General features: G+C 46.8%; 1 pseudogene; it reads right to left on the bottom strand.

Annotated features, from left to right (window-relative positions):
• Nucleotides 1-768: 768 nt before the first annotated feature.
• LOC141743053 (E3 ubiquitin-protein ligase RBBP6-like) lies at nucleotides 769-20030 on the bottom strand (annotated as a pseudogene).
• Nucleotides 20031-25926: the final 5896 nt, after the last annotated feature.

Here is a 25926-nt window from a genome sequence, read left to right as displayed (position 1 = left end):
CAGCTTCACACATAACAGTATTTTAAAACAGTCAGTCCCAGCTGTTAATACTGGCTGTATGTTTGGGGCCATATGCTACCTTTTACAATATAAAACCAAGCCCACTTGGCACGTGAAAAACGTGCACCTCTCAGCAATACCTCCCCACGTTGCGTCAGTTCAAAAGATTTAAAGTCCTACCAGTCTTTTCAAAACTAAACGCGTTGCTATGTTATTTTGCACACATGTAAACTACCAGCAAGCTTTTACTGCTGGCATTTTTCTGTCACTAATCTTTTCTCGGCTAATGTCCCGCTGTCACTGGAAATCTCACCACGTTGGACGGTTTACTGAAAACATTTTATTGTAATCAAAAAGTGACGTAACAGGGCTCTGTGTATTCTGCAAATCATTCTGCTGATATTTTATAATCAGTTGTAACAGCTGCTTCTGACAGGCAATTAAAAAACATACTCAACCAGGAAGATGTTCACAGTACCTGAAACTCCACCCAAAGTAATGAACGGTGGTTAAAACTAAGATGCCCCAGCAAAACCTTTCACGTTGCATTGTCACAACTCACAATTCTGAACAAAATGTTCACTTCTATAAAGCTCCAATGTAAAGATCCAGCTGCAATATTTTAAGGGCAGCACAGTCGCCTTCATGCCGTTACTTGCAACGCCTGAATTCGTTTATATTTTAAGAAAATTTGATACAGTTGACTTAAAAATTCAGTCATTCTTTCATTATCTGCCATTCCATGGAGTGACAGATTTCACTTTTTAGTCATCCTTCTCTTTGCTCTTCTTCGATTATTTTCTTCTTGTGTTTGAGTTTTGTCCCAAACTCAGCATTGGGAAATCCTTTATTCTCATCCCCTTTTCTTCTCTTCTGGTGCTTTTTACATTCATTCCCTTTGCCATCTTCCAGTGGATATTCCATGTCCTTCTCATTTGATTTTGGTGGATCTTTCATGCCGTGGCGCTCTCTTCCAGAAGGTTTTTCAGGGTCACGTCCATCTCTATTATGACTTCTGTGGCTTTGCCCACCAGGAGAGTCTTCCCTGCGTCCCCGAGCATATGGCAAATTCTCTCGTGTGGTCCCAGGTGGACCAGACCTATCTGGAGAAATGCTCTCTCTATTTACTGCTGGTTGAGGTTGAGCCCCAGCAGCAACGCCCTTGTAAAACTTTTCATACCATTCTCTATAGTTCCCTTCCCATTCTCTGTATCTCTCCTTTTCAAAGGGACCTCTGAGGTCAACAGATCTGCCATGCTAAGCTTTCATATCATACAGGGGAACTTCTCGGTATCTCTTAAAGTACTGCCTTTCTCCATCCCCTCGAGGTATAGTCCGTTTAGTGGGAGACTGGCCTCAAAATGCTGGAGACCTTGACGGTGAATGGTGACCTTGTGTCACGGGGGTGACCGTGACCTTGAACGGTGATAACCATGTGACCTTGACCCAGAGCGATAGTTACGACTCTTCTCTTTGCCTCTTCTTGGATAGGGTGGTGATCGCGAGAAGGAACGAGAACGGGAACGCCTAAATGATCGAGAGCAGGAGCCAGAGCGGGAAGAACCTGATCTTGACTTGGAGTGGGCACACAAACTTCTAGAGTAAAATGAAGCACTATAGGGAGACTTGGACCTTAGAAAAAAAAACAACACAAAAACCATAAATGAAGTTAATTCAAAACAGTCACTCTCCTGGTTGATTTTTTTCCTCCCAGAATTACTAGTTTGGGGGTTTTTTCCCCTCTCCATATGCTTATGTCAAAGCTGCTTTCAGCTGCTGACATAACGCTACTGCAAATTGGAGAACGTGATATCATGTAAAAGTTTCTGCTTACAAGAGAGAACATCTGCTGCTTTGATAGTGTAAAAGCATAGAGGAAGGGTAAGTTTATATCCACCATTTCTGTCACATGAACTACCACAGCTATTGATTGACTGAAGGTGGCCTATACTGGCTTCTGCTGGTACGTGAAGGCACACGTGTTTCACTACTCAGGCACGACATGCAGTGCAAACCCTTTTTGGTGCAGTAAGACGCAAAAAGAGCAAGTCTTAATGGCTACAGTGCACTATCAAACATCAAGAAGACACGATTCAGCCTGAAGACAGTAAAGCTCCATTTTAAAATGCCCGCTCAGTCCATTTAACTTCACTACTGATTTGGCAATTTTTACAGGATGCAAAATACGGCAAAATATGGATTGTACAGCAATTCTACATACAGGGCACTTCTAGCCACATGGCCTAGCAAAATTTTCCACATCATAGCTCTAACCAAGGATAGTGACGGCCTCTGAACTCAGTCTCTAGTACTACAACCCATTGCCATTACTCTAGGAAAGATACTGGCAGCGTTACTAACAGAGCTCTTCAGACTCCTGCCCACGTGATTTTTGGGGACACAGGACATGAGCTACCCTGAGCTTTTTCTTCACAGGTTTTGCTTTTATTATTTTTTAAAGAACCATTTCACATTATTCTGCATATGTTCATTAGCATCATTCCTCCCCTTTAGGAAGAGACACACCTGCTCCTTAACAGCTGCTGCCCGATTCTATCGATCCGTCTGCCGTAACCTCTGCCGTATGTGAGCTAGTACCCTACGTATGAAACCCCCATCGCTGCTAATCCCTTGAATCATCCAGTCCATCCAACGACAGAGGGATGGAGTGGAACTCCTCCTCATTCTTCTACACAATCTGCCTCTCCCTTACAGACTCTGCCCTGATTTTTACAGAGCAAAGAGAACGAAGCGGGAGCATGGTGGCAAGCACTTCCTGTTCTCAACTAAAGCATTTTTCTCCCTGCTTTCTGTTCATTTGAGACGACACTCATTTCTTGATCTTCACACTTGCCCTCCACATCCTCACCCCCGGCAGGTCCCTCAGTCTTCTCGCCTCATACTCAGCTTTGCGACTGTGCATGGAGGCTGCCCGTGCTGAAAAGAGACTCCCATCTCCCGTGTGCCGAGTGCCCACCACTCCTCTGCCACTCCTTGATACACTTAATGCTTCCCACGTTGTTGATGACATATTTGGCCTGTTCTTGTCCCTGAACTGTTATTTTCTTGCTTACTGAATTTCAGATTTCAGACAATCTGTGGGATGGATCCTGGTTTCTGTTATTTATTTATCTTAAGATTTTAGAAACACAATGCACCCTTACAATCTACCTAGAACAAATTTATACCAAAAGGAAGGACTAGCTTGACACTGCGACAATAGATAAGGCAGACTCCTCTCTCTCCCTCTGAGAGAAAGCAGCTTGGCTGTTGGAGATGACTATATTGAAGAAATTCAAAATTGTCAGAAACTAACAGCACTGACTTTTCCAATCATGTGCTCAATCAGTATCAACTAAGTTGTCAAAAAAAAAAAAAGAATGTTAGAGTCTGGTTTCTATTGGGAAATCAATTTTTTCAGCTCTGTTCAGCCAGCAATCAAAAGGGTGGCTTTCCATCCGATCCTTTGATTCTCTTTCATTTTTATATGTAACTATAGTGTCCTCAAAAAACGTCGTTTCTCAGAGTCCTCTTTTCAATCATGTACCGGGGTTTTATGTTAAATAATCTCACCGCAAACACGGACTCCCTCTGTCAAAGCCAATTCAAATTAAGCCGTTTAAACATTAATTACCACTTGTATTCTCCACAGCTATCTGTGCATACTTTCTTCATTGTGAATCAGCTGCTGTATAAGGTACATGTTATGGCCTCGTCACAAGTAGTAATAGATTGAATTGCTGTGGAATACTTACAGTTCCCAGCCTGGCCTGCCACCTGCTGAGCGAGGTGTACTGGCTCTCATTGGATGACGACCTTTTGGAGTCGGGAGAGGACAAAGAGAAAAATCCCATTCAGTGTATCTGAAGGACATTTTTTAACAGAAATTCTGAAGTTATAGTTACTTACCAGTTGTGGGCACTGATTGTCCTTGGGGGCCCGGAAGACTTGGTAATGTTGGTTGTCTTCGTACAGGAACCTCACAGGCCTTGTGAGTAAATGAAGACAGTTGGAAAACAAGCTCTACTAAATGCAAGAATCACTGCATATGTTGAAATACAACTTACCTTCTCTTTCAACAAACTGCTGACCGACAGCGAGGGAGATGCAGAAGGTTCAGCAGCAGTCACCAGAGCAGCAGGAGGTATAACACTATCAGCATTGCTACAAAAAAAACCCCAAATTTTTCCTGTTCAAACAGTCTTTTGAAGGGCTACTGTCATGTTTGTAAATACTTCACATTTACAGTGTTTCAGTGTTTATTATCCAATCTGTATGCGTCACTGACTATGCTGTGTATTACTGAGGATGACTCTGACTTATCGTAATATTGATGATAGAAATACTGTAGAAAAAGGTAATGTGAAAACACCTGGCCTATTTTACCCAGGATTGTGCTTTTACACTTTTCATGGAAATATTATTTCCTCGGTACTAAAGAGAAATTAATGCACTCAAGAAGGTTTGCCATAACAAAATGGTTTCTTTAGGAATTGCTAGCCCCTTCAAATGAAAGGGCTCCTGCGGAAAAAGCGTTCCTCTCTCAGGGTAAGCCTGTACGGAAAGACTGATACGGGAACCAAACAAGCAATACTTCTGAGAACATTCTTGCAGGAGGCACACTTGCAACTTTTCAAAGTGTCCTCTTTCAAAGTGAGGACTTTCACAAAATGGAACTTCCGCAGTTATCTGGAACTGTCACTAATGAGACATAAATCACTGGTGGTGCAGTTCAAGGAGTTTGCTCTCCTGAAGTCCAGTCTTATTACACTGAAAATTTTAAATTCAACCATTTCGTGATCACTGTGGCCAAGGCAGCAACCTACCATCACATCCCCCATGAGTCCTTGTCCATTTACAACCAGCAAGTCTAGGAGGGCATCTTTCCTAGTTGGCTCACTGAGCACCCGTGACAAGAAGGTTATTTCCTACAAACTTCAAGAACTTCCAAGACTTGATTGTCACAGCAGTATGATATTCCCAATTGATATCTGGAAAGTTGAAATCTCCCATAAGGACAAGGGCTACTGATCCAGAAATTTCTCCTAATTGCCAATAGAATAACTCATCAGTGCTTACATCCTGGCTGGGTGATCAGTAGTAGACACCCATTACAACATCCCATTACAACATCCCCTTTGTTTTCCATTCCTCTAATCCTTACCCAGAGGCTCTCAACTACATCACCACTAACTGTAAGGGCTGTACAATCAAACCTCTCCCTTATGTACAGCGAAACACCTCCACCTCGCCTGCCCTGTCTAGCCCTCCTGAACAGCCTGTAGCCCTCCAGCTGTAGAACTCATTCCACCAAGTCTCACTAATACAAATGATATCATAGCTCTGGGAGCTGACAAATGCTTCCAGTTCACCCTGCTTGTTTCTCATACTGCGTGCATTGGTGTACAAGCATTTCAGATACGCTCCTGAGCCATCCATGCTCCCAGGAACAGCGTAAATATTCCCACCAGCACTGCCACCCTCCCACGATGCCTGACAACCCTCGGCTTACCTACGGCAATCCTGTTGGTATCCCCATCCAAGCACTGATTCCAGATTAAAGCTCTCTCGAAGTAATGTTAAGAGTGACATTAAAAAAATTGGAGCAGGATCACTGACATATACTGTGTTAGATTAGAGGCATTCTTCCAACCAGACAACTTACATAGCCAAAAGGAAGGGAAGAAATCTCCACTAAACTCTGCAATCTTCCAGTGAATACAAGAATCCTTTCAACCTTTTTTTCACGTTGTTTGTTGGGTTTTTGATCCAGCCTGGCCCATAGATAGGATGGCCCCAGAGTTTCCAGGGGGATAAAACCAGCAGTTTACTGAGGTAATCATACTTTGCAGAGCATGGAAATGTGTAAAAATCATTACTTCCGGGCCAGAAGTCAGAAACGAGTCGGACTGCACCACAAGTGGCACTGCCCCACCTGCAGGAGACATATTGGACCAGAAATGATGGTTCAAGATAGAAAACACAATACAATCCACCAAAACAGCAAAAAAACCCCAAACAGATAAAACATTGTACACAAAACAAAGACCCCCATCTAAACCTTAAAACGGTAAACAAGCTGAAAAAGAGGACTCTCCACAAAAAAAGACCATGCAGAACATAGGGTAACGTAAAAATAACATAACCCAGGAAGCCAGGGCCAACACACCCAGATCCTGTACCTAACAGTAATACCTGAGTTAAACACTCCTGGGGAGAAAGGCTGAGGCCCTCGGAGACGTTGAACTGGCCAGCCATGGCCACCGGGCTTCAGCTCATAATTTCTGTGTCAGATGACCCTGTCCTCCCTGTGACACCCCTCAGGGCTGCTGTACCCAGCTCCAGGGGAGTGGATATGGCCTCGGCATTATGGGGAGGTGCTTCCTGGGAGCAAGATCTCTCACGGGGACACTGGGAAACTCTCCTCAGGCCTGGATGCCTGAGAAACATCTCTGCACTGCTCCACATCTCACCAAAACCAGGGACAGAGGAAGGCTGCTGTGGTGGCCCCCAAGAGAACCAGCTCACCTGGGCTGTTCTGCAGCCACCAGGTGCCTTTGCTGTCAGGCGGGTCTCAGCGTTGGTCTGCAAACGGCTGTCACCTCCCTGCAGGATGCTCTTCAGCACACAGTACGTCTGCACTGAGTCTTCCTGGGGATGAAGTCCCAAAGGGAGGAATGGGGTTTGCTTGGCCCCCATTCCCAGGGTGCCACAAGAGAGAGCTGCCACCCCCAAATCAGCTGTGTGACGTGGACACCACACGCGAGCTGCAGACATGGGTCAGGACAGCTTTGGGGGACAGGCAAGCCATTCTGTGGTGCCCCTGGCGCTGGCAGAAAGCAGAGCTGGAGACAATGGGGGGCAGCCCAGGGCAGCCAACGGCAGGGTGCAGCGCCCGCACAAACACCCAGCTCCTTGAGCCTCAGCCCCGGGGCTGCAGCTCGGGGCTGGCACTGGCTGGGGCTTCGCTGGGAAAAAACAGGCGGGGGTGACCCTGACACCCCGCACATATACCTCGTCCCATGATCTGGGAATATGTCCCTCTGCCCATCGTCGCCATGGGGTGCAGAACGAAGCGCTGCTGGCCCTGGCGTGGTCCTGAGCCATGTCTCAACAGATGACTCTTTAACCAGCAGGCCTGAAAAGAGGGAAAATTGCCCAGAATTAAGCTGTGCTCAAGTTTTTGCAGGCAGTGGGCTTTTTTATGCTGCCTGGCGGTGCCGCTCCGGAGGAGCGTTCAAGACCCAGGGCGGCTGCCTGTACCTGCGAGCAGGCGATGGAGTGTGCGCAGCGGGAGCCAGCGGTGGTTTGTGTGGCCGTTGGACGGCTTTGGGCTCTAAATGTGCCCAACCTAGTACACCTGGTCCCTTTCTCCTTACAGGTTGTATTTAGAGCTTAAATGGTATTATTTTAAAAAGCAAAACCAACAAGCAAACAGACAAAAAAACAGCTGGCCGATTCCCCCCCCGCCCCGAGATGGGCTTTTTCCCCACAGTCCCAGCCACTCTGCAGGGCGACGTTCATCACCAATATTAGGCAGCAGGACTGAGCCCAGGGAAGGGCTTTTGCAGGCAGCGCATTCCTTGAGGCGCCTGGTAATGCCGCTGCTGGGGGGTGCTCAAGAAATGGAGTCAGTTGCCCGTAGTTGCTATCTGTGGTCCCTCCTCATCGCTCTCTGTCTGGCTCCCTGCCCCCATCTTTTAACTCCTCCCGGCCTGTCTCTAGCCCATCACTATTTTTTCCTTTCTCTTTCTTTCTCTGGCCGGCTCCCTGATCTTCTGTTTTTCATCCCTCCCTCCCTGCCATACAGCCTGGTTTTCTCTTTGCTATTTTTGTCTTTCTCTGCATCTCTCTCTCCCACTCCCTGCCCTTCTCTCTTTTCTATTGCTCTGTCCACTTGCCTGGCCTCATCTTCCTCGCTGTCCTGCAGCCTGTCCCCTTTCCTGCCTGTCTGCCTGGGCCTTCCCTCTTCCCTCTGGGCCTCCATCCCGCTCCCCGTCCCCTTTTGCTCTTCTCGTCCTGACCCTGGCCCCTGCCCTCCATCTCTTTCCCGCTCTCCCCCTGCTCCTCACCAGGATTTCTCCTCCCTCCGCTCCCTGCCCAGCTCCCCCCTGCTCTCCCCGTTGCAGGCGGCACACTTCCAACTTTTCAAAGTGTCCTCTTTCAAAGTGAGGACTTTCACAAAATGGAACTTCCGCAGTTATCTGGAACTGTCACTAATGAGACATAAATCACTGGCGGTGCAGCTCAAGGAGAAGAATCTAACTTTGGCATCCTGGTGTCTTTTATGTTCATGTTGATCTACAGATTTACTTACTGAAAAGGTCCAGGAGGTGCAACAGTCATGAGTGCTGGTGGAGGTGGTGGCGGCTGCTGCTGCTGCTGAATCGTCTGGTGGAGCCCTTTTGTGTAGCCACTTCCATTGCTGAAGCTGTTCACAGCCTAGAGGCAGAAAAACATTTACCACAAGGTAATATGAAACTTCAGTAGATACATGAACAAAAGCCTCCACAGAGTAAAATTACTTCTGTAGTCCTGTAAATGCTGTCAATCCTAAAATGAATCAACACACAAATACATGCACACATCGCCTTAAACACTGAGAGTAACAACTGGTCACTCAGAGTACCTGTATCTAAAATACTTCAGTGTTAACACCGAATTTGACAGTAAGGCAATCACGTTAAACAAAAGCGCGACCTGAATTTGCCCCACTGTCTCTAAAGAGTTGTCAGCTTCTCCAGCAACAGATAATGGATTTGAAAAGTAAATGTAGCCGATTTAATTTAGCAGGTTTTGAGGAGATGTAAACTAATATTTTCTTCCCTTTTGGCTTTTTACAAATAGACTTGTCTTACAGTTTACGTAAAAGTCATCCTGTTACCTTGCGTAGGAACATGTTGGCAATTAAAGCATCAGGGGAAACGTCTGTCTGATGACACGTTGGGCATGTGTGTTCCTCAGACTCCAGCAATGCTGTTCTAATGCCTGTACATAATTAGAATCATCAAAGTAGGTTTAGCACACGTAAGGAAATTTTGGGGGCTCCAATCAATTGTAAAAAGACATATATGATTAATGAGCTGAATATGGTCTTGAATTGAGAGCATGAAGCTATAGATGTTCAACAGTGTAACGCATCTCTAGGGTGCAGCAAATAACTGCAGTTTTGATATTTCACTAACGTAACATTTGAAGACGGCTGCGTCTGGATGTTTCGACTGTTCTTTTTTCCACTCCCTAGTACAGTGAGAAGTCACCACCCTCCAGGTTAATGAATAAAACGCACCTCAAAAGAACATCAGTAGCCTTGAGTTATGAAGGTTTTAACCAGCTCTCCCGAGGAGAAGAATGTGGATTAAATGCCTAACTATCGGTTTGTGGCAGACCACAGTAAGGTTGGCTATACGATTTTGTGTGACAGAAAGGGCTGTGAGAAAAACTAAATGCATTCAATATCCAATACTGTAATCACCTGCGCAGCTATGCACTCTTCTCATGCTTGTCCTTCCATGTGTAAAGAGGATTTAACCAGGTACGTAAAAAAGGAAAAAAGCTTTCTGTCGGTTTTTTTTTCCTTTATACGAGAAGAGTCCTTTCCTATTCAGCGGACACTCCAGTATGGAATAGAACTGGTAACAAAGAAATTTTGTCATCTCCTGTTTCTGCTTTCAGAAAATCAGATGTGGTGTTTGGAGTGAACGAACCCGGGAGTAACACTTACATTCATCACAATAACTGTTTCCACAGCAGGGAATAACGGCTGCATCAGTCATTATCTCTTTACAAATGAGACGTAACAACTCATCTGGAACAGGGTCTTCGGAGAAGGAGGAGGACGGCTCTGCTGGTAAGAAGGGAGGCTTCTCCTTCTTTCCTCTAGCATAAGCTTCCCTGGAGGGTGGGGTGGATAAGGAAAAAGTAAATGATGGGTACAGGAAAACTTTTCCAAGCTCTGGAGTTCCAGGGGCATGAACAGTAGGACCGCCCTATTTTAATACGAGAAAGCATCACGGATTTTGAGGTTAACATACAGTGACAATGCTTCCTCCCCCGTGGTTACAGATGCCAGCCAACTTGGCTGCATTGCCACTCAGACATTTACGCATGGTTTCTCTCCTTCACCTTTGGGTCAGTCCAATTAGTTCCATACTTACGCATTAATAATTGGTATTGCATATGTTCCGCTCTTTGTCAGCATAGCACCCTTTGTATTGGGATCTTTCACCTCCATCATGAAACTCCTTGGAATGCCCGTGCTCTTCTTAATTCTGGCAAAAGGCTCAAAATTTTTGTCCTGTTAAGAAAAGAAATGCAGACATAGCTCATCTTAAGACCCACACTTAAAAGGACACTTTGATGACTAATTTAAGAAGCAAAAGCCCTTAATCCTCTCCTTCTACCTAGCCTAACGGTTACTCGACCAAAAATACTTATTTTCCTACAGGAATATAGCCAGGATGTTTCAAGGACTTGAGCAGCATTTTGAACTCCGTGGGCATTCTTTTGCTTAACTTCAGCTTCCGCAAGGATTACGTATCGCTTAGCTCACCATCCACTCGGAGAAGAGGCACAAACCCTCTCCTCCTCCACAGCGCGATTCAGAGGGAGAGCCCAATTCAGGGCTCTGAACCAGTCACTGGAGAAACTTAGTTCACCATCGATATGTACGAAGGTTGCATGTGCATTCGGCGACTAACATTAGATGGCATGAATACTCAACCAGAGACTTGTGTAATTAAAACACGCAAATATTCAATAGGTGGGGTCAAGAGAAACACCTTCCTTTTATACGGAATTCTAAAAACTGTGAACTGTCATTAAAAAGCGTTAAAACCAGAAAGATTTTTAATAGTATTAAAATATATAAAAATACGCATGACAGTTCACAGAGAAAGATCTATGGACATATTTAATAGCTACGACCAAGAAAAAAGAACATTTTACCTTTTAAATTCCAGGTTTCCCTTGAATTTTGAAGGGTTTTGCAACATTGCCCTATAACCTCTATACTTCACCCCAAGAGAAACAATTCCTAATCTGAGTGTTCATGTATTTGTTACGTAACTGCCACGTGAAAAAGGAAAAGCGAAGTAACACCAGAAGTCCCCTGCACTCTTACCCCATTCGTTGGGCAGTTCTTTATGTAGTGGCCAGGTTTTCCGCAACGAAAGCATATATAGGATGGTGGAGGTGTATCCCAGGGTTTGGTCATGTGACTAAAGGGTTTTTGAGAAAAGAAGAAAAAGGTATGCATGTGTCTCTCTTGTTAAAACAAACACCTCTACAATTTGTCCAGAATCTTCAAAGAACAGATTTGACATTATCAACACTTACTTGATTGGATCGTATTCACGGCAAGACTGGATCATCATAGCTTTTATTTTGTCGTCTTCGGAAGCATTGGCTTCAGCCAGATTGTCGGTCTGTTTAAGAGGTAAGCATTTGACACACACATTAGAAACACATTTGCGCCCACACAGCCAGAGACGAGACCACTCACCCCATCCTGTAAAGAGCAGCACAACACTAGCTGGGGCTGCATGAAAACAGCTGCTTATAGAAAATACTGTTGTCCTGAAGATGTTCTGGGGACTCCTTACGCCATCACATGACGTTTATGTGCCCGTTAACTTCTTGGGCACTCAAAACCTTAGGCTCTGTTTGCACCTCACATAAAGACTTGTGTAACCAATCCAGTTTCCTTCCAAGCGGACTGAAGCCATGTGTAGAAAAAATGATGCTACCCAGTACTCTTCAACTGATTTTTAAGCTCCAGACTACTGCAAGGAGGAGATAGCCACTGTACGTTTACTGGAGAAAGATGTATGCAACTATCATTATTTACGCTTTGCAGCGTTAAAAGGACACTCAACTCAAGAGTCGGGGAAGCTGTTTCTGCTTGCTGAAATTCAGCTTCAGACACCGAAGTGTTAAAAGGAATCAAGCTTTTTATAATCCCTCAGCAAGACAAAAGACTCTTTGCAGTAGAAGTTTGACCATCATGTGCTCTCGTCAGTCCAAACCGCGTGTTTGGACTCCCCCTACTAACTTCTTCATATTAAGTGATTTAACTACAGTAAGAAAAAACCTGCAGGTTTTTTCCAGTTGACTGTGTCCTTTTAACATACAAATTGTCATATAAGCCTTGTGCAGCACTAGATCTTCAAATTATGGAAGCCCGCTGGATTTCTTTAAGCAGCATTTCTTAAAACGCTTTTATTACACACAAGCCCAGTTACAAGCCGGGTCTAAGGGAGTGACTGTCAATGATTTGGACCTTCAGGTACCCATCCTTCAGATCAGCCCCTCATGGCTTTGGTTTTATATGCATTCATTGACAAAAGCAACAAACTAGTTTCTACATTTTATTAAATGGTTGTTTCTTAGACATAGCTTTTTCTCAACAGTAACATAATCCAGATGGACATCTCTGAAACCATTTCCATTAACATTTACAGAAAACTTTACAGACACTTGACTCATTTGTTGGAAACCAAACGGTTTACAAAGCACGTCCAAAACCCACAAAATATTACTAGGAATAGACCAAAATTGAAATACGGCATTTAATACGTCGTAATCACAAACCAGAAGCCTGATAACACATTGCCTCCATGCTAAGCCAGTCTGCACTAAAGAGGTTAGAGAAAGTAACAGGTTTGAGCTGCCGTATTTTTCTGAAATACTTAAATTTTCTCAAAAGCCTAAACATGTACCCCACTTGGACAGTTTTTCACATTTTAGAGTAAAACTTCACGTGAGGTTACAGAACTTCACAGACAGGACACGTTTAGGGACAGCACTGATGGAGACCAATGTCTTTTGGTGGCTACCTCCCAAACTCTTTCTGTTTTTCTTTATTCCCCCCCACAAATGTACACATTAGGAAATGTGTCTCGCACTGCAGTGAGAGAGGGAAGAAGTTCCCAGCAGGAAAAGTTTCCTCTTTCTTGGAAATGAACTCCCGCCCTTATTTTCAGAAGAAAGAACTAGCTCCGCTGCATTAGGCCCTGCCTTCTCTAATCTCTGTAACTTTAAAGACCAGTGTTTTAATTGGCTAGCACTACGCCTTTTCACAAGGTGCGATCGCTAGTGCTTTCCCAGACAAAGTTACGCATTGTTGAGCAAAAAATGCAAGCAGTTCCAGAGCAAAACACGGTATTACAACAGTTTCAGAGGTCACATCTGCTAATACGCCACACATACACATTGGTATATTCCAATAAATGATTAGGCGCTTTTTCAGAATTTACACAGTCTGCGTGAAAACAAATTAGGTTGTGTTGCTCACTGTAGATACACTAGAATTTATGAAGTTGTGCAGCACTCAAAGAACGGATCTCTAATTATAATGACTGGCAATTCAGAAATAGCCATGCAAGTGTCCGCGTTACAGAAACGCTTCTATTTTGGCTGTGGCAAAGCCCCCTGAAATGTCCATACCTTGCAACCAATTACATTCTGCTGTAAAAAACGGTTTAGTTTCTAACGCAAAATTAACGAGACGTGTAAACAATGGTAAAGGGCGTCTGAAGGGCTTCTTTTTTGTGTCTTGAAGATGAGTAATCCTGCAACGTTACGTTGAGGCTGATAAGCTACTCCCCTTCTCTCTGCCCAAACTGGGAACTACTCTTTACAGGATAGTATCGAAACACACAAGCATTTTAAAGTTAATTAAATACTTTAAATTATTTAAAATTAAATTAAGGTTTTGTTCACATTACAACAGCTATCCAGCTATAGACCACAGCATGAGATTTAAAAACGCAAAGCAAACACTTTTTTTGTGGGGGGAGGTAGGGGTAAGTATTTGACAAGATTATATATATATATACATATATTTACCTTCACAAGCTGGGCCAGAGAAAGAGGTGCAGGAGAGTCATCAATCTGTTCACAAAACATGAAACACATATTCAAGTTCCACAATCAAAACACAGCGATAGTTCACCTCTACTCTAGTCTGAGAGTAGCACTATGTCCTCTGAGCATCACTGAAAGAGGCGTTTCAAACCTGGTGTAATTTGTCTTTGTCCAAAACAAAGTCCAAAACTATGAGAGTTTAGGAGTGCCCGTGTGGTTAATGAAAAGAAACTAAATGAATCGAACCGGCTTGAGATGAACTGCTTGCTCCCGAATATCTCAGAGAGGGACCTTCGTCAAATGCTCACAACTGCTTAAAAGTCAAAGGGGTAAGGTGGCTGTCAATTTTCAGCTGAAAAGGTTTTTAAAAAAATATTTATTAGCGTAGTTTGTAAACTAATTGTTAATTTCCCATCATTGATACAGGCACATGGTTATGCTTCTAGGAACAGAGTATAGCTGCCTGTCAAAATAAAGCACCAGCACATCGTCCCTGGAACATGAACTCTGCCCCTCCGCTCAAGAAGGTTAAAAATGCCAAGCTCACCATACCCCACAAAGCCCAAATAAAAACAGCAATCCAAAATATCAGCCAATAAAAAGAATCCACCAGCTTGTCTAGAAAAAGAATAAGCTGCTCAAATTCCTGAAATGAAGGTGTTTACTACGACAGAGATCCTTGCAGTCACTGACACAGCCACACTAAAAGGATCCCCTTCCTTGCTTTGGCTGTAGTAACAGCAGGAGAGCAGCACACATTTGCAAGCGTGGAATGACAGCTAACGTAAGAGCAAGGCGATGAAGAAACAGCCAAAGACTAAGCTTTTGGGCATCCTGTGTAAAACAATCTTAACTAATTTTAAGTTTGCTGCTTTACTCTACAACAACAATTGGCAAGCTTTCCAGTCATTTATTCCTACCACGCTGAGATCCAGGTTCTGCTTTGAAATACATACAGAAACGTGTATTTCAAACAAAACAAAACAAAATCCCCACACTTTTGACCAAGACCTGAGGCAGATTTAAGAATAAAGCTAATTGTGTCTCCAACACTAGAAGCACCTGAGCCTGCGCTGATTTACAGTCAGAGAGAGGACACGTAAAGAGCGATGCGAGGCTTCTGCCCTCCCTCCTTTGGTTTTCTGGGGGCTTTTTTGAGACACCTCTGTTAGCTGGTGGTAAGACGCTACTTAGAAATATAATGCAGACATGGCAGGGAACACATGAGGCGAAAAGAATGGTAACTTTATTTAGGAACATGTGATTTGTGTTTATACACATGCTAGCAAACAACAAGAAAAATAATGCTTTTCAAGAAATAAAAACCCATCGCAATTAGATCAGATACCATAAATGTGGCTTACATAAATGCACTACATGAAGTGCTGGGGTCACCGAGTCAGTTAAAGTAACTCCAACCCAAGTGATCAGATCCAGTGATCCAGGGTTAGTGTAATGCCTCACACCACTCTAGTGAAGAAAAAGCAGTTCTCCTTCAAATAAAGATGAAAAATTAAAACCACCACACACTAAGTTTTATACTACAAGGACTATTTTGAAACACACAGTTTCACACCGTATTCAAGCCAAGTGCCAAATCCAGACCTAGACCACTACCAGTCAAGTATTTCCCTGGGTTACTGATCTAGATTTTAGCAGCAGACTGACAGTGTTTTCAAACCTCAAGAAAAATGCTGCCCCTTTCCCCAATGTAAATTCAAAGTGGTGGTATACTAAAGAAAGGCTTAACCTTTGGGAAATGAAAGCAGCATCCAACCCTGAAAACACCCAGATCCAAAAATGTACTGCAGGCAGAAGTTAAAGAAAAATGACCAGGATTTTACCCACAAATGCACCAGGCTATGCACAAATGCACCAGAGCGGGCAGGGGTGAGCGGCCCTGCTCCCTGCCCCGCAGGGGGACCCTGGGCACAGACCCCAGCCCCCCACGCCCAGGCCCCGACCCCGCGCCTGCCTGGGCACCCAGAAGCTCCCTCCTCTTTGCAGGCAGCCTTTGGGCTCAGTGCTGCTCCGCAGGCAGGGATCATCTCCCAGGGCTGCAGCCTGGAAAGGGGCAGCGGAGGCACCAGCTCAGGCTCCGGGCAGCACCTGGCTGCTCCCGGCGAGCATCCCTCCAGCACCAGCCCAGGGGACCCTGGGCTCCCCGGGGGATGTGTCCCCTGGTGCAGGGAGGCCCGATCCCAGCAGGGCATGAGCAGCCCAGAAAGGCTTCTCCCAGCCCCTGGCCTTGCAGGGGTGGGGGGAGAGGGCAAGCCAAGCTCCCGGCCCCCCGAGCTCCCCAGAGCAGGGTGCCCACCCCACTCCATCCCCACGGTGCCTGCTCCAGCCTGCCCGGGTGGTGGCGTTGCCCACCTCCCTGGAGTGGGGCCCTACCTCTGGCAGCACAAGTGTCCTCTCCTTTAGGGCTTTCATGATGCCTCCTAAATGTCAGCACACAGAGAGAGGTGTTGGGAGAAGCGAAGGGCTGGGTTTGTTGTTTGAGGCGTCAGGAGCAGGGGCAAAGGGCTGCGTGGGGAGCAGGGGAGCAGTGCTGTGTTGTGCCCGTCACCAGGCACTGGCAGTTGCAGCTGGAACACAGGCCATGGCAACGGGAGCGCAGTGGGGACGAGGACAAGCCCCCTTACAGGGGGGCAGCTCAATACATACATACCCCCCAAAGTTAATAATCCCAACGCATTAGACTTCCTTCCTGTCTTAAGCAATTCTTCCTAACCATGCCATCATTTAACAAGTGGGTTTGCCCAGAGCATTGCGGACTGTCTTTGGGACACTGGGGCAAGCGCAGCACGTCCTTCCGAAGAAGTCTGGATGTATTGACATGCCAAGGAAAAACCCAGCCCGTCCTCATCTACAAGTGCTAGCCCAGGCTCCAGGCAGCATCTTCTGGGCCTTTGAGCCACCGACCCCTCACCATCCTCCATTCCTTACCGTCTCACCATACAACAGCTCTTACGGGTTAGTAGATGAGCAGCCACAACAGAAGCCCAAAGGCAAAACCCCAGAGGAAACGCAGCTACAATTCTGAAAAGCAATCAAGAGGTCCCAGTGACACCAAGAGGGTCACTGCAGTCTACGGGCAGAGCTGGAACGTGTACTTCTGGTGGCATTTGATCCAAGGCAGCTCCTACAGAGCACCCAGCCCTGCTGGGACAGGCGATGCCCTCTGCCTTGCCTCAAACAGTATCATTTCAATTGTACAGTTTTTAGGAACAAATACCCAAGTATTTAAGGACATGAAAAGGAATCGGAACTGTCCTCGAAACGTATCGGATGTGTTGGGTTTGGTATTTCTTTGAGCCCCCGAGTCAAAAGCAAGAAACAGTACCAAGTTTAGCAATAATGGTTTCTCAGTGGTTTTTGAAAACATTTTCAAAAAGCATTAGACGAAAAAGTACTTAAAAACAAAAGCTAAGTGATACAATGGGAAAAGGGAAAAAAAAATACGCTCTAAACATTTTTTGTTGCAAGAAAGAAAAGTCCCACACACCCCCATACAAACATACATATTGGCTAGCTATAGACAGACAGATGTAGCACATCAGTGTGCAAACCTTGAACCGGCATGATCTAAAAACCATCATATATCACCTGTTCAACACAAAGTCATACAGGAAATAGCCTGGCATGTTCAACATGAAATACAACGCATTACGAGGCACAAATACCAATATTCACATTCAAATTGCGCAAGCGATGGCATTACTCAGTCTTTACTATGCTGAATAAGATACGCTGTATTTGCAATATATACTGTGTTTTACTGGAAAATATATGAAGTTAATGTTTGCAAAATTAACACAAGGCTATTTGTTTAGAATTTGCTTAGAATTTCTTGTTTAGAATTAAGGGTGTTGAAAAAAGGGTGAGATTGTGTTTTTACATACCGTTTTTGATGTTCCACTCACTGGCTCAGTTCCGCCTCTAGATGAAGAAATAAAGGTGATCAGAACTTAAAATAAAGCACTAGTACCAAACATGAAGCAGTGACAACAGATCACAAAACCTGAACATCAAGACATTACGTTCTAAATAATCTAGTGAATATGGAAATTCATTTGCATACATAAACTGTTCTCTCTTGGTGCACTCAGTGCAACTAATAAAACCCTCCAAAGTCACGTTTCTACTTGGTCACAATTTATTTGGCCGTACAATGGTTTCTTCATCCATTTACCTTGAAGAACACACTACAAGGCAAGTAACGCATGTTTGAAGGCCTCTCCACCATTGCAGCGTACTTTCATCATTCCCAAACATCAGCCCCTCTACCAGTGGTTTCTGCCATGTTTCCAGCTGAAGGAATAGAAAGCTCACCTGCCTGGTTAATTGTCAACATTAGCACAGCAGTGCTGGTCTGTCCTTATCCCCACGTACGGGTGTTTATTTGATCTTTGATGCCAGCAGCATCTATCCTCTCATTTTGGGGCAGCATGACAATACCCAGGGAGGGTGCCATCCAGCCAGAAACGGAGGATGCATCGACAAGGTAGCACTAAGCACACATATTTCAATACATACATTCACCCCCAAAGCAAGGCCACGTTTATAAGCACAAGGCTGCCGTGTCCAGAATTACTAGGGAGTGCCTGAAGGCATCTCCTCTGAGATGGAAACAAATTATGAGTTTACACTACAATGGCTATCTGTCAGTCCTATAAAAGCAATAAAAGCGAACGCATATAATAAGGGATCTTTCCACAGAGAGGAAACAGGATCTACAACTTGGGTCTCAGAAGAGCCAACCCCAAGGACAAACCCAGTAGAATCCTCTTAAAAGTTACCGTTGATGGAGTTGGAACCCCATCTCCCAGCAGGCCTAAAAATGTCAGCCTACTTCGGGACAGATACAGTAACATCTGCCCCACAACGACAAACATTTACTGCAGCTTTAACGAGAGAGATACAATCAGAAAGCCTCCGTAAACTAATAGCCATTAAAAAAGTTCACACGTTGAAACCCCTAGCAAAGAATTCAATGCTTTATGGACACTCACATGGCAGATGTTTTGCCGGCAGCTTTAACTCCTCCAACAGGGATTCTTCTCACAATTACCGACGAGTTCTTAGCAATCAGGGCGTTGTCATCTGTGTACTCTGTAACAACATAAACACAGAAAAAAATCAGCCAATTTGTAAGAACGCATATTAATTTGTAATTACATAGCACTCCAGAGGATCCTTTTGCAGCTACAAATGCAAAATCCTATATGTAACAGCGCGCTGTTATCGTCTCAACATACTAAGAGGACTTTTCAAGAAGCAGATACTTCTTCACTGAGTTGTGATTACATATGGAAACACAGAAACACACTTTGTAAAAACGCTATTACGTATATTACAGTAATACTTCATGGGGTAATATATTTATGAGCATCAATGTTTCACCTAAAACTTTGCTTTCGGTTTCTCGACTGCCATAACAGGATCTCCGTGTTTGGCCTATTGCAAAACATTTTTTCTCCCGGTGATAATAACTGGGCCCATCACAGTTTATTGCCATTGAACGTTCTGGTTTTAAGGCTCTGCTTTACACAGACCCAGCCGTTACAGAAGGGACATCAGCCAGGCAGCCATTCAGCCTGCTGGCATTCGTCAGGCTGGAAGTTCATTAGCAACTGAAGGCAAATTCAGAGACCCTTCTGCAGCAAAGCCCTTCAAGCAAATTAAACCTTTTTCAAAAGCTCTTCACAGTTTTAGTCAACACTACGAGAAAAATCCGGAACTCCCGAAATGTACCTCTACCTACTCTGCGAGGCCCCAGCACAAGTCACAGCTCCCGATGGCGGCCGAATCTCATCATGGCTTCCTGCCCCGCTTCATCCCCGCCCCGCATCCCTCCCGGTGCCCCCCACACCCACGACACGGGCCCCGCCTGGACTCGGGCCGCCTGGGGCGACCCGCAGAGAGCCCAGCATGGCTCCCGCAGGCCGCGGCCACCATGGTGGGTCCCCGAGGCCCTGCGCTGCGCCCCCCGCACCTGCTCCGGTCTGGGCGTTGCTGATCTGCAAGTCGCTGGTGGCCGCCTTCAGCTTCTCGCGGGCCATAATCTGGTGCTTGAGGTCCCGCAGGCAGATGTTCAGGCCGCTGAAGATGACCCTGTCATATGCCAGCTTGGCGGCGAACTTGTAGTGGACACATGACATGTTTGTGGCCAGGTGGTCCAAGCACCACGGCGTCCACAGCGGTACCAAGTGTGGCGGCCTCTGTGCTGGGTTGGGCTCGCGGCAGCGCAGGGAAGGGCCCGCCGAGGGGCCAGGGAAAGCGGTGCGGGCTGAGCCGAGCTCTGTCCCTGCTCCCTCTCTCCCACACAGTGTTGCCAGGCCTGGCCAGTCACTATGGCCCCTGGGCAACGGCCCACTGCCCCACCCCCACGCCTCAGGGTCCCAGCGCATTGTGACAAAAAGGCTTTCGCTGCCCCTGGCTGCTGGTGTCCCTGCTGTCCCCCGGCCTGTCACTGGACACTGTCCTGTCACCCCCCAGGTCTGCAGGGTCCCTCCTGTCACCCCCAGGCTGCCACCCCCGCTATCCCCTCCTCCCAGCAGCCAGACGAGCCAAGACAGCCTGGGGGAGATGCAGCCGGCTCTGCCGTGTGGCGCCCGGCTGCCTGCACCGCAGGGCCAGCGAAGGCAGGGGACTTCTCAGGCGGGCTGAGTGTTCCTTGGGGCAGCTACCGCAAGGTCAGCCAAAGGGGCCAATGACCACCTGGTTTATGGCCACAAGCCAATGTACTTCCCAACTGTGGCACACCCACAGCGGCGTGAACTCTGTCTGGAGAGGAGGACTAAGAAGTCAGGAATGAACCATCTGCGTTAGGAGGTGCCCCAGGACAACCTTTCTTGCTTTCTCAACCATCAAAGCTGCTGCTGCAACAGCCCTAGCGCAGGAGATCGTGCCTTGAATGACCAGGTCGAGTTCTGTTGAGAAATATGCTATGGCTTGCAGACGCTTCTGGCCAGACTGGCTATTCCTTTCTGTTCATATAAATATAAAAGGCTTCTTGTGGTCTGGCAGGGCTAAGGAGGGAGCTTCCACGACTGCTTGCTTTAGATCTTTAAATGCCTTTTGGGTTTCCGGAGTCAGGAAAACTTTTTGATTTCAGCGCTGTCCTCTGTATAAAAGGCATCGTTAATTTTGCTCTTGGCGTCTGCTTTTCCTATTAATAGTCATTTGGAAGCCCAGGTTTTAATATGGTAGCCTTGCCCGTAAGCCTGTGGTGGATTATACGTATTCATTCCACAACTCGCCCATCGCCACAGTCCAAACTACAGCAGCTGAGGAAAAAAAGCCCCACTGTTGGATATGCTCTAAAAGCCCATCCTCTGCCAGAAATACTCTCCTGGGAATCTGTCCCAGTGAATTCTCATCGGTACAGGGACGGGCATCTATGTTACTTTTGAAATTTCACTGAGGAAAGGAAGGATACCAGCCTTCCACCAAGACGGGTTTGTCACCAGTCTGAAAGGAGATCCCTGGCTATGCCTGGAGAGCAAACCTATTGACAAGCTCACACACTCTCCAGGGGCTGGGCACTGGAAATGCCAATAGAGCTCTTAGGGCCATACAGATGAAAAGGGGAGTCTTACGCCTGGAACCTTCCATAGATTCGTTCCTATGCCTAAAGGCAATTGGTTTTCCTCCAAAGACAGGCTGGCCAGTCTCACCTCGGTGCCCGGCAGGATCACAGAGCAGATCTTCCTGGAAACTCTGCTAAGGCACACGGAAAATAGGGAGTGCAATGATAGGACGCGGGGCAACGGTTTCAAACGGAAAGAGGGTAGATTTAGATTGGATATCAGGAAGAAATTCTTTACTGTAAGGGTGGTGAGGCACTGGAAGAGGTTGCCCAGGGAAGCTGTCGATGTCCCATCCCTGCAAGTGTTCAAGGCCAGGCTGGACAGGGCTTTGAGCCGCCTGGTCTAGTGGGAGGTGTCCCTGCCCATGGCAGGGAGGTTGCGACTAGATGATCTTTAAGGTCCCTTCTAACTCTACCCATTCTTATGATTCTATGATTTGCCAGCAATGTTTCAAGTCACACAATACCCAGTTGCGTTACGAAATGTCACTAAACTTAACGACAGCAGCCTCTTTGCAGGTTTCTAACTCAAAAGCAAAAACCAAAAAGCCTGGTCCTTCCATGTGGCTGGCATCTTCCCGTGGCTCTTCCTCAAGGCAGGAGAAATGACCCTGAATTTGGAAGTCCACGGAAATTTAAAAGTACACATAGGCCTCTGGCAGTCATTCCTTATGGGCCAGAACTCAGAAGCGAGTCGGACTGCACCAGAAGTGGCACTGCCCCACCTGCAGGAGACATATTGGACCAGAAATGATGGTTTCAAGATAGAAAACACAATACAATCCACCAACACAGCAAGAAAACCACAACAGATAAAATACTGTACACAAAACAGAGACCCCTATCTAAACCTTAAAATGGTAAACAAGCTGAAAAAGAGGACTCTCCACAAAAAAAGACCATGCAGAACACAGGGTAACGTAAAAATAACATAACCCCAGGAAGCCAGGGCCAACACACAGAGATCCTGTACATAACAGTAAAACCTGGGTTAAACACTCCCAGGGAGAAAGGCTGAGGCTCTCGGAGACTTTGAACTGGCCAGCCATGGCCACCGGCTTCAGCTCATCATTTCTTTGTCAGATGTCAGATGACCCTGTCCTCCCTGTGAGACCCCTCAGGGCTGCTGTACCCAGCTCCAGAGGGGTGGATACGGCCTCGGCGTTATGGTGAGGTGCTTGCTGGCAGCAAGATCTCTCACGGGGGCACTGGGAAACCCTGGACCCTGACACCCTGCGCAGGTACCTCATCCCACGATATGATCTAGGAACGTCTCCTTCTGCCCATCGCCGCCACGGGGTGCAGAAAGCATGGTCCTGAGCCATGTCTCCACAGATGACTCTTTAACCAGCAGGCCTGAAAAGAGGGAAAATTGCCCAGAATTAAGCTGTGCTCAAGTTTTTGCAGGCAGTGGGCTTTTTTATGCTGCCTGGCGGTGCCGCTCCGGAGGAGCGTTCAAGACCCAGGGCGGCTGCCTGTACCTGCGAGCAGGCGATGGAGTGTGCGCAGCGGGAGCCAGCGGTGGTTTGTGTGGCCGTTGGACGGCTTTGGGCTCTAAATGTGCCCAACCTAGTACACCTGGTCCCTTTCTCCTTACAGGTTGTATTTAGAGCTTAAATGGTATTATTTTAAAAAGCAAAACCAACAAGCAAACAGACAAAAAAACAGCTGGCCGATTCCCCCCCCGCCCCGAGATGGGCTTTTTCCCCACAGTCCCAGCCACTCTGCAGGGCGACGTTCATCACCAATATTAGGCAGCAGGACTGAGCCCAGGGAAGGGCTTTTGCAGGCAGCGCATTCCTTGAGGCGCCTGGTAATGCCGCTGCTGGGCGGTGCTCAAGAAATGGAGTCAGTTGCCCGTAGTTGCTATCTGTGGTCCCTCCTCATCGCTCTCTGTCTGGCTCCCTGCCCCCATCTTTTAACTCCTCCCGGCCTGTCTCTAGCCCATCACTATTTTTTCCTTTCTCTTTCTTTCTCTGGCCGGCTCCCTGATCTTCTGTTTTTCATCCCTCCCTCCCTGCCATACAGCCTGGTTTTCTCTTTGCTATTTTTGTCTTTCTCTGCATCTCTCTCTCCCACTCCCTGCCCTTCTCTCTTTTCTATTGCTCTGTCCACTTGCCTGGCCTCATCTTCCTCGCTGTCCTGCAGCCCGTCCCCTTTCCTGCCTGTCTGCCTGGGCCTTCCCTCTTCCCTCTGGGCCTCCATCCCGCTCCCCATCCCCTTTCGCTCTTCCCCCACCTCAGCCCTGGAGGCCGTCGCTCTTCTGTCCTTCTCCGCCTCCTCGTCCTGACCCTGGCCCCTGCCCTCCATCTCTTTCCCGCTCTCCCCCTGCTCCTCACCAGGATTTCTCCTCCCTCCGCTCCCTGCCCAGCTCCCCCCTGCTCTCCCCGTTGTCCCTCTGGCCCTTCCCACCCCTCTCCGCCGCTCTCTCCCTCTCTGCCCTCCTCCTCCCGGCTCCACCGGGCCTCCGGGGCTCCGAGGCCTGGCCCTGGGCCGGGGCAGCCCCGAGGAGGCGGCCCTGGTTCCTGCGGGGGTCAGAGGGCAGGAAGGGGCGCCCCGGGGCACGCTGGGAGCTGTAGTGCCGGCACGGGTCGTGGAATCGCTGGGATTTTGGCTCTCTAGAGACCACACATGCTCTCATTTTTCTGACCAACAGTCTTAAATAACACAGAAAACCTACAGTAAGCCCATCATGAATCAGCTAAAAATTCTGAGTCGTAAATTGTAGCCCAACCCTTTAGCGCCATCAGTGCTGCTCACCTGTCCTTTCTGAAGGGGTAGATTACTGGCCTTAATGGTTTATGTCCCTTCAGTACTGACTCTTCAGCCGATGGCTGCTGAAATTTACAGAGACAGGCTTGGTATGGCTGGGTAACTATAGAATGAAATAATTACCTTGGCGTCGTTCTTCCTTCTTAGAGACCTGGTTTATAGAAGGCTCCTGCATCAGCTGAAAAGGCAATGGATATCTTGGAATCTTTTGAGAGAATCAAATGGCCTAAAGACAATCATAAATGAACCGAAAAGGCTAACATGAAGGCTGCGTATTAAGTGTATTTTTATTAACGGAGCTCTCTACCCATTAGAGCGCAAACCATCTCATGATGCCTGCAATATCAATTCACAGTGTCAAGGAAAAGTGGTTGGAACAGCATGCATGCATACTTTTACGTCTCATAATCCCATCTTTAACAGCCACCCAAACTAAAACTAATACAGTCCGGTAACTGAGGCATGACCATTAGAGGGAATGGATGACCTTTCCACAGTGAAAGTAAGCTCTCCAGTGAGGGCATCTCTGCTTTTCTCCAAGCATCCTTCCCCTTTATTTTACCTACAGCAAATTCTCTAATGACAAACTTGCTTACAGACGCTTGCAGCTCTCCAGGGGTAAACCAGCCTGATGCACTGAAGACAAACTCTCTGAGAAGAGATGGCTAAAAAATACCAGGACGTCTGGGAGGAACGCTTTGTCTGGGCTGGCCAGAGCGGTCTAGCTGGAGTTCAGCTCTCAGGGCTGGGCACGTGGACGCAGTGGACATGGTCCCTTGTTACCCTTTACATTGCTTTTAACCCAAGGTAAACTGTTTTAAACCACTGCAAAAAAAGACTTGGCAGCCATGAGGACAGCACCGCCCTCATCTTCGCCTGGCCCACTGGCTCCTGCGTTGCCACTTTCGGGTGAGCGGTGGTGCCGTGTGCCGTGGGCGGGCAGGAGAGGTTCCCCAGCATGCCCACGCCGTGCTGGGAATGGCCTCTGCCCTGCCTGCAGAGCCTGGGCAGGGAGTGGGCAGCACGCCGGCAGGGAGGGAGGGAGGCAGGGAGGTTTTGGGGTACCGTCAAGCTCCAGGCAGTTTCTTTTCTTGCTACTAAAACTCTGTAAGATTGGTTGTTAAGCTCTGCTATGGCAACTTAATGCAAGGCTACCTTGCCTTACGCCGTGGTAACTTTTAGTCATAAGGAACACACCATGATGCATTACGGCATCCACAGACACCACTGTCAGGGTAGGTGTGCAAGTGGAGTTCCAAAGTTCAGAATTTCTAAAATAACCATGCCACCCATACGAAAGGCATTTAGAGATGGAAAATCAAGTGCCCACAAAAAAGCATGGGGATGAATTGGTGTTCTAGAGGAAAAAGATTCATCAGGTCGAAACTACTGAGGATAATAAAGCTTATTAATTGATCACAGATACTGAGCCACTTCCCACAGAGATGCTACAATGGTGTGATGAAATCGATAAATGTATGACACAAAGCTCTTGTCAGGCCTTATCCTCAAGACTGCGCACTATTTCTAGTCATCTGTGCTCAAGAAAGATGGATTGAAACAGAAATATACTCAAGGCCACACAAACAGACTCATCAAGGGAATGCAGAGCCTCTCTCTTCAGAGCAGATGGAAAGATTTGGCTTTTTTAGCCTAGAGAAACAAAAACTAAGAGAAGAGATGATTGCTCTCAT

The sequence above is a fragment of the Larus michahellis genome, chromosome 4 (genome assembly GCF_964199755.1).
Source record: "Larus michahellis chromosome 4, bLarMic1.1, whole genome shotgun sequence".
Classification (NCBI taxonomy): Eukaryota; Metazoa; Chordata; class Aves; order Charadriiformes; family Laridae; genus Larus; species Larus michahellis.
This window is presented reverse-complemented; position numbering and strand designations above follow the sequence as displayed.